This window comes from Anomaloglossus baeobatrachus, chromosome 4 (genome assembly GCF_048569485.1).
Source record: "Anomaloglossus baeobatrachus isolate aAnoBae1 chromosome 4, aAnoBae1.hap1, whole genome shotgun sequence".
Classification (NCBI taxonomy): Eukaryota; Metazoa; Chordata; class Amphibia; order Anura; family Aromobatidae; genus Anomaloglossus; species Anomaloglossus baeobatrachus.
Window position 1 is genome coordinate 678119727 of NC_134356.1, and position 10033 is coordinate 678129759.

The following is a 10033-nucleotide window of genomic DNA, read 5'->3' on the forward strand; positions in this document are numbered from 1 at the left end:
TATTCACCCAGCATCTCCTGTGATGTATATTCCCCCAGCATCTCCTGTGATGTATATTCCCCCAGCATCTCCTGTGATGTATATTCACCCAGGATCTCCTGTGATGTATATTCCCCCAGCATCTCCTGTGATGTATATGCCCCCAGCATCTCCTGTCATGTATATTCACCCAGGATCTCCTGTCATGTATATTCCCCCAGCATCTCCTGTGATGTATATTCCCCCAGCATCTCCTGTCATGTATATTCCCCCAGGATCTCCTGTGATGTATATTCCCCCAGCATCTCCTGTGATGTATATGCCCCCAGCATCTCCTGTGATGTATATGCCCCCAGCATCTCCTGTGATGTATGTTCCCCCAGCATCTCCTGTCATGTATATTCACCCAGCATCTCCTGTGATGTATATTCCCCAGCATCTCCTGTGATGTATATTCACCCAGACCTTCATGCGATGTATATGCCCCCCAGCATCTCCTGTCATGTATATTCTCCCCAGTGTCTCCTGTGATGTATATGCCCCAGCGTCTCCTGTGGAGTATATACCTCATTGTTTCCTGTGATGTATATGTCCCAGCTCCTCTTCTGAAGTATATGGCCCAGCTTCTCCTGTTATGCATATTCCTCCAGCATCTATTGTGATGTATATGCACCAACGTCTCCTGTGATGTATATGCCCCAGTGCGGTCTGTACCCTTAAGCCATGTCTATGCCTCCCTGTGTTGTATATACTCCCAGTAATGTATATGCCCCCCAAGCTCCCGAATAATGTATATGCCCCAGCTCCTGCCTCGGCCCTTCCTAGTGACGTTTATGCCCCAGTCCATCCTATGATGTATATGCCCTAGCTTCTCCGATGCATAGTCGCCCAGACTCTCCTGTGATGTATATTCCTCCAGCATGTGATATGATGTATATGCCCCAGCTTCTCCTGTGAGAATATACAGTGTGTCCACCCATATCCTGTCCACCGCCATTAACTTGAGAACGGCGGCAGCTATAGGCATGGAAGTGGTGTCTAGGAATAGTAAAGTAGCCATGCGCTACACAATGAAACCACCTATAGCGCCACCTGGTGGAAAACAACAGAGTTAGCATTTTTATCTGAAAAATGGAACGAGATAGAGAAAAAAAGTGAATTATAAAGTTGTAGGGCATCATCAATTCAATACGAATCGACACCTTGCATACAGAAAAGCTATGATTAGAACGTGTAAAGCTCACAAGGCTGCGGACGTGAAGCGATACCTCATGGAGACCTCCCTACAAGTCATTGGGTATGGAGGCTTTGTGGACGATAATGTTCGCTACGGCAGCTATCACAAGATATCGCTGCTGCGACGGGGCCGGGTACTATCGCGCTCGGCATCGCAAGCATCGGCTAGTGATGTCGCAGCGTGCAAAGCCCGCCTTAGGCTGCTTTCACACATCAGTTTTTTGCCATCAGGCACAATCCGGCAAAAACATGAAAAAACGGATCCGGCGTCTTTTGCCGCCGGATCCATTTTTTACCCCATAGACTTTCATTAGTGCTGGATTGTGCCGGATGGCCTTGCGTTTCATCCGTTTTTTTGCCGGATCCGGCAAAATGTTCTTGTCCGGCGGCCAGATGAAACGTTGAAGTGAACGTTTTTGTGTTCGGCAAAAAAATGGATCGTGTTTTATAATGGAAGCCTATGGACGCCGGATCCGGCGTAATGCGGCAAAAACGGATCTGGCTGCCGGATCCGTTTTTTTGAACTGAGCATGCTCAGAATCACACCGGATCTGTCAAAAAACTGAAGGAACTGATGGAAAAAGCTGATGCAACTGATCCGTTTTTTCGCCGGATCCATCGCATCAGTTTTTTCAACGGATCATGCCTGATGCCAAAAAACTGATGTGTGAAAGCAGCCTTATCGGTCCCTTTAAAGTTACTGACATCCTTAACCCTATGGCTGTACGGCTGGCGCTACCCCCAGCACTTAACACCCATGACGTAGTCCACAGGTCCTTGCTCCGGAAACGTGTGGTGCCTCCTACTGGTAATCTGAGCGACCTGTTCACATTTAAGGTGAACGATATTGCCAGTCTTGAGAGTACTAAGGCCTGTCGTTAAAGTGGGGGTACTGTCACTGTCGTCTCCTTGTTTTTGGAGACTATGACAGCTTTTTGACTGGAACCCCTCATCTTGATATGGGATTCTGCATTTTTCTTTATCGCTCCTAATTGGGAGACCCAGACAATTGGGTGTATAGCTACTGCCTCCGGAGGCCACACAAAGCAGTACACTTAAAAGTGTAAGGCCCCTCCCCTTCTGCCTATACACCCCCCGTGGGATCACGGGCTCCTCAGTTTTTATGCTTTGTGCGAAGGAGGTCAGACATCCACGCATAGCTCCACTGTTTAGTCAGCAGCAGCTGCTGACTATGTCGGATGGAAGAAAAGAGGGCCCATACTTGGGCCCCCAGCATGCTCCCTTCTCACCCCACTTTTGTCGTCGGTGTTTGTTAAGGTTGAGGTACCCATTGCGGGTACGGAGGCTGGAGCCCACATGCTGCTTCCTTCCCCATCCCCCTTAGGGCTCTGGGTGAAGTGGGATCTTACAGGTCTCCAGGCACAGAGACCGTGCTCCGTCCACAGCCCCTGGGGAATCTGCTGGATATGGAGCTGAGTATCGTCAGGGACATGGCCCTGCTACGTCAAGGTACTCTGTGTCCCCGTACAGACCGCGCGCAGACACACTGCAGCATTGCTGGGTGTGTTAGTGCGCCAGGGACAACAGCGCTGCGCGCTTGTGCCACTACTCACTACAGCTCTGCTGAGTGAGTTAATGTATTGGGAACTGCCGCGCCGGCCGCTGCTGTCAGTTTACACTGCGGCACGGCTGGGACTTGTGGTGCGCCGGGGACTTCCGCGCTGGCCGTGCATATATGACGGCCGCGCTTATTACTCGAGTCCCCGGCTTTTGCGGCCTAGTTTCGCTTCGTTCCCGCCCCCAGGCCTGCCAGTCAGGGGAAGGGCGGGACGCTGTACAGAACATCAGCGCAGGGGGCTGGAGTCTATTTTACATACTCCAGCCCTCACACTGGACACAGTGGGACGCCAGTTTCCCGCACTTTGTCTGAGGCACGCCCACGGTCCGCCCCTCTTCACAGAACGCCGGCAGCCATTCCTGTGTGCAGTCTGAGCTGGAGAGGGGAGACAAGTTCTGGGAGACCCAGACACGGGATTCTGGCGACCACACACCCGCGTTTCCGCGGGCGGTAAGCGGCACCTCTGGTGCTGACCCCACTAGTGCCGAAGTGTACATGTGTATTTTTATGCTTGCATGCAATACATTGCACTGTACGGTCGCTGGTGATTCTTGGCTATATACCCTCCTAGATTACTCAGAGGAGACAACAGCATGTCATCCGCAAAAAGCAAGGGTGCCAAGGCACAGGCTTTCTATGCTGCTTGCACCGCATGTGAGGCTACTCTACCTGCAGGTTCCACTGACCCCCATTGTGTGCAGTGCTCAGCCCCTGTGGCACTTGCTCGGCCGGGGCCTCCGCTAGAGGTGACCCAGGGAGAACCACCTGTGAATACTGTCCAGGTGACGGGGACGGAGTTTGCAGTTTTTGCGGAAAGATTGTCTGTGACTATGACTAAAATTCTAGAAACTTTGCAGTCTAGACCAGTAACTCAGACCATGGGCACTGTTGAATCATTGCTCCCTGGTCCCCCTCAGTTGGAACAGCTCCGGGCTCCGGGGGTGTCCCATGCATCCCAGGGTGAAGGCTCTGACACGGACGACAGTCCCAGACAGCCTAAGCGAGCTCGCTATGAGCGGCCCTCGACTTCATCACACTGGTCAGGGTCCCAGCAGGAGGACTCTCTGTATGATGAGGCAGAGGTAGCTGATCAGGATTCTGATCCTGAGACCGCTCTCAATCTGGATACACCTGATGGGGACGCCATAGTGAATGATCTTATAGCGTCCATCAATAGAATGTTGGATATTTCTCCCCCAGCTCCTCCAGTGGAGGAGTCAGCTTCACAGCAGGAGAAATTCCATTTCAGGTATCCCAAGCGTAAATTAAGTACTTTTCTGGACCACTCTGACTTTAGAGAGTCAGTCCAGAAACACCACGCTTATCCAGATAAGCGTTTCTCCAAACGGCTTAAGGATACACGTTATCCCTTTCCCCCTGACGTGGTCAAGGGCTGGACCCAGTGTCCCAAGGTGGATCCTCCAATCTCCAGGCTTGCGGCTAGATCCATAGTTGCAGTTGAAGATGGGGCTGCACTTAAAGATGCCACTGACAGACAGATGGAGCTCTGGTTGAAATCCATCTATGAAGCTATCGGCGCGTCGTTTGCTCCAGCATTCGCAGCCGTATGGGCACTCCAAGCTATTTCAGCTGGTCTTACACAGATTGACACGGTCACACGTACATCTGTTCCGCAGGTGGCATCCTTAACCTCTCAAATGTCTGCATTTGCGTCTTACGCGATTAATGCTGTCCTGGACTCTACGGGCCGTACGGCAGTGGCGTCCGCCAACTCCGTGGTTTTACGCAGAGCCTTGTGGTTAAGGGAATGGAAGGCAGATTCTGCTTCCAAAAAGTGCTTAACCAGTTTGCCATTTTCTGGTGACCGACTGTTTGGTGAGCGTTTGGATGAAATCATTAAACAGTCCAAGGGTAAGGATTCATCCTTACCTAAGCCCAGACAAAACAAACCCCAACAGAGGAGGGGACAGTCGGGGTTTCGGTCCTTTCGAGGCTCGGGCAGGTCCCGATTCTCCTCGTCCAAAAGGACTCAAAAGGATCAGAGGAGCTCAGATTCTTGGCGGGCTCAGTCACGCCCAAAAAAGACAGCCGGAAGACCCGCTACCAAGGCGGCTTCCTCATGACTTTCGGCCTCCTCTCTCCGCATCCTCGGTCGGTGGCAGGCTCTCCCGCTTTGGCGACATTTGGCTGCCACAGGTCAAAGACCGTTGGGTGAGAGACATTCTGTCTCACGGGTACAGGATAGAGTTCAGTTCTCGTCCTCCAACTCGATTCTTCAGAACTTCTCCACCTCCCGACCGAGCCGATGCTCTTCTGCAAGCGGTGTGCACTCTAAAGGCAGAAGGAGTGGTGACCCCTGTTCCTCTTCAGGAGCAAGGTCACGGTTTTTACTCCAATTTGTTTGTGGTGCCAAAAAAGGACGGGTCTTTCCGTCCCGTTCTGGATCTAAAACTGCTCAACAAGCACGTGAAAACCAGGCGGTTCCGGATGGAATCCCTCCGCTCCGTCATCGCCTCAATGTCTCAAGGAGATTTCCTAGCATCAATAGACATCAAGGATGCTTATCTCCACGTGCCGATTGCTCCAGAGCATCAGCGTTTTCTACGCTTCGTTATAGGAGACTAACACCTTCAGTTCGTAGCTCTGCCTTTCGGGCTGGCGACAGCCCCACGGGTCTTCACCAAGGTCATGGCAGCAGTAGTAGCAGTCCTGCACTCTCAAGGTCACTCTGTGATCCCGTATTTGGACGATCTACTGGTCAAGGCACCCTCTCACGAGGCATGCCAACACAGCCTGAACGTTGTGCTGGAGACTCTCCAGAGTTTCGGGTGGATCATCAACTTTTCAAAGTCAAATCTGACCCCGACCCAATCGCTAACATATCTTGGCATGGAGTTTCATACTCTCTCAGCGATAGTGAAGCTTCCGCTGGACAAACAGCGTTCACTACAGACAGGGGTGCAATCTCTCCTTCAAGGCCAGTCACACCCCTTGAGACGCCTCATGCACTTCCTAGGGAAGATGGTAGCAACAATGGAGGCAGTCCCTTTCGCGCAGTTTCATCTGCGTCCACTACAATGGGACATTCTCCGCCAATGGGACGGGAAGTCGACGTCCCTCGACAGGAACGTCTCTCTTTCTCAGGCGGCCAAGGAATCTCTTCGGTGGTGGCTTCTTCCCACCTCATTGTCAAAAGGAAGGTCCTTTCTACCCCCATCCTGGGCGGTGGTTACGACAGACGCGAGTCTTTCAGGGTGGGGAGCAGTTTTTCTCCACCACAGGGCTCAAGGTACGTGGACTCAGCAAGAGTCCACCCTTCAGATCAATGTTCTGGAAATCAGAGCAGTGTATCTTGCCCTACAAGCCTTCCAGCAGTGGCTGGAAGGCAAGCAAATCCGAATTCAGTCGGACAACTCCACAGCGGTGGCATACATCAACCACCAAGGAGGAACACGCAGTCGGCAAGCCTTCCAGGAAGTCCGGCGGATTCTGACGTGGGTGGAAGACATGACATCCACCATATCCGCAGTTCACATCCCAGGCGTGGAAAACTGGGAAGCAGACTTCCTCAGTCGCCAGGGTATGGACGCAGGGGAATGGTCTCTTCACCCGGACGTGTTTCAGGAGATCTGTCACCGCTGGGGGATGCCGGACGTCGACCTAATGGCGTCCCGGCACAACAACAAGGTCCCGGCTTTCATGGCACGCTCCCACGATCACCGAGCTCTGGCGGCGGACGCCTTAGTTCAAGATTGGTCGCAGTTCCGGCTACCTTATGTGTTCCCACCTCTGGCACTGTTGCCCAGAGTGCTGCGCAAGATCAGGTCCGACTGCCGCCGCGCCATCCTCGTCGCTCCAGACTGGCCGAGGAGGTCGTGGTACCCGGATCTCTGGCACCTCACGGTAGGCCAACCGTGGGCACTTCCAGACCGACCAGACTTGTTGTCCCAAGGGCCGTTTTTCCATCAGAATTCTGCGGCCCTGAACCTGACTGTGTGGCCATTGAGTCCTGGATCCTAGCGTCTTCAGGATTATCTCAAGAGGTCATTGCCACCATGAGACAGGCTAGAAAACCATCTTCCGCCAAGATCTACCACAGGACGTGGAAGATTTTCTTATCTTGGTGCTCTGCTCAGGGAGTCTCTCCCTGGCCATTTGCATTGCCTACTCTTCTTTCCTTCCTGCAATCCGGTTTGGAAAAAGGTTTGTCGCTAGGCTCTCTTAAAGGACAAGTCTCAGCGCTGTCTGTATTTTTTCAGAAACGCCTAGCACGACTTCCTCAGGTACGCACGTTCCTGCAAGGGGTTTGTCATATCGTCCCTCCTTACAAGCGGCCGTTAGAGCCCTGGGATCTGAACAAGGTTCTAATTGCTCTCCAGAAGCCGCCTTTCGAGCCTATGAGGGATGTTTCCCTTTCTCGCCTGTCACAGAAAGTGGTTTTTCTAGTAGCGGTCACGTCTCTTCGGAGAGTGTCCGAGCTAGCAGCGCTGTCATGCAAATCTCCCTTCCTGGTGTTCCACCAGGATAAGGTGGTTCTGCGCCCAATTCCGGAGTTTCTCCCTAAGGTGGTATCCCCCTTTCATCTCAATCAGGATATCGTCTTACCTTCTTTGTGTCCTCATCCAGTTCATCAATGTGAAAAGGATTTGCATTTGTTGGATCTGGTGAGAGCACTCAGAATCTACATTTCCCGCACGGCGCCTCTGCGCCGCTCGGATGCACTCTTTGTCCTTGTCGCTGGTCAGCGTAAAGGGTCGCAAGCTTCCAAATCCACCCTGGCTCGGTGGATCAAGGAACCAATTCTTGAAGCCTACCGTTCTGCTGGGGTTCCGGTTCCCTCAGGGCTGAAGGCCCATTCTACCAGAGCCGTGGGTGCGTCCTGGGCATTACGGCACCAGGCTACGGCTCAGCAGGTGTGCCAGGCGGCTACCTGGTCGAGTCTGCACACTTTTACCAAGCATTATCAGGTGCATACCTACGCTTCGGCGGACGCCAGCCTAGGTAGACAAGTCCTTCAGGCGGCGGTTGCCCACCTGTAGGAAAGGGCTGTTTTTACGGCCCTATCACGAGGTGTTATTTTACCCACCCAGGGACTGCTTTTGGACGTCCCAATTGTCTGGGTCTCCCAATTAGGAGCGATAAAGAAGAAGGGAATTTTGTTTACTTACCGTAAATTCCTTTTCTTCTAGCTCCAATTGGGAGACCCAGTACCCGCCCTGTTTTCTTAGGGATTTTTGTTTTTTCGGGTACACATGTTGTTTCATGTTGAATGGTTTCAGTTCTCCGATGTTTCGTCGGATCGAATTTGTTTTTTAAACCAGTTATTGGCTTTCCTCCTTCTTGCTTTTGCACTAAAACTGAGGAGCCCGTGATCCCACGGGGGGTGTATAGGCAGAAGGGGAGGGGCCTTACACTTTTAAGTGTACTGCTTTGTGTGGCCTCCGGAGGCAGTAGCTATACACCCAATTGTCTGGGTCTCCCAATTGGAGCTAGAAGAAAAGGAATTTACGGTAAGTAAACAAAATTCCCTTCATTTGTTTCGTTTCCTTTGGTTGTGAAGTAGTTAATATCAATTTTTCTACCAGCAGCTCTTCTGCAGTTTAGGTCAGCTGTAGCTGTTCTGATGCCCCCCCCCCCTTGTGTTTAAATAGCTAGGTTTCCCAGCAAGCCTTGCAGATTATACAAAGCCATTTGTATGCTGGCCCCCTTTGGTGAAGGAGCTGCTGAGGATTCATCCTTTAAGGGACAGTATCGTGTTTTTTTATTTTTGTATTAAAAATAGTGATTCTGAAATGAAGTATTTTTAATACAAAATGAAAATCGTAGCTTATTTACTTTTTCTGTTATTCTAATTTTACTGTATGCACTGGGGGCTGTGTTGGATTTGCTGTGTGTGTAACGACAGTTCCACACTCCTTTATGGCAGCCCCTGTGCATAGAGAATAGTGGTCGCTATCCGACCCTATGTGTAACGTTACAGTGGGCGTATGCTGTGACCTGGACGCACCCCCTGGGCTGTCCAGATCACAGCAGACGGAGGAAAGCAAGCGCCATTTTTGTGGAGATTCAAGCCATGCTTTTTTCTCCACTTTACACCTGTCAACCGCCGGGATGTGAATCCTGGCCGCCTCCCCTCCCCCCGTTACCGATGACACCCCCTCCCTCCCTCTGTTCTCACCATCCCCCGCCCCCTGCCGTTACCGTCTGTAATGAAAGCCCCTCCCTCCGCTGTCCCCAGCCCCGTTCAGGCAGCCGCCGGTGTGTGTGTGTGTCCTCCCTCTGCTCTCACCAGCCCCCTGACGTTACCGTATGCAATGAAAGCCCCTCCCTGCGCTATCCCCGTCCACGTTCGTGTGTGTGTTACAGTGCCAACTACTGAGCCACCATACAGTGCCAACTACTGAGCCACCGTACAGTGCTAACTATTGAGCCAACATACAGAGCCACCATACAATACCAACTACTGAGCCACCGTACAGTGCTAACTACTGAGCCACCGTACAGTGCTAACTACTGAGCCACTGTACAGTGCTAACTACTGAGCCACCATACAGTGCCATACAGCGTATACTGTATGTGTAACAGTCAGTGTATATATGTGGGTGCGATGACCGCAGTCTGTATAAATATATGTGTAACAGTCACTGTATATATGTGTAAGGCTCTGTTTGCACTTGCCAGTTTTTGCCGTGGATTTCCTGCGGATTTGCTGCATGTTTCGCTGCAGAAAACGTTCATAACATCTCTGCAGTGATTCACCAGCAAAACCTATGGGAAAAAAAATGCTGTGTGCACTATGCAGATTTTGACAGCTGCAGAAGTACAAGGCTCAGCTTGCTTCATCCAATAGTGTATGCCGGAGAGCAGACAGCAGCTGCAGAACTACAAGGCTCAGCATCCTCCATCCAGGACTGTATGCAGGAGTTTTTTGTCCCCCAAAAAAATGACATGGGCTTTGCCATATTTTTGTATGCTAGCTAGGTACAGCAGGCAGGTACGGGCTGCCCCCAACCCCCAGCTGCCAATTTGTACCCGGTTGTGAACCAAAAATATAGCGAAGCCCTTTTTTTTAATTATTTCATGACTTTCATGAAATAATTAAAATAAAAAAAAGACGTGGGCTTCGCCCAATTTTTGAGTCCAGCCAGGTACAACTAGGCAGCTGGGGATTGGAATATGCAGTGCAGAGTGCCCAAGCTTTCTGGGCACCCACGCTGCGTATTGCAGTCCGCAGCCACCCCAGAAAATGGCGCTTTCATAGAAGAGCCATCTTCTGGC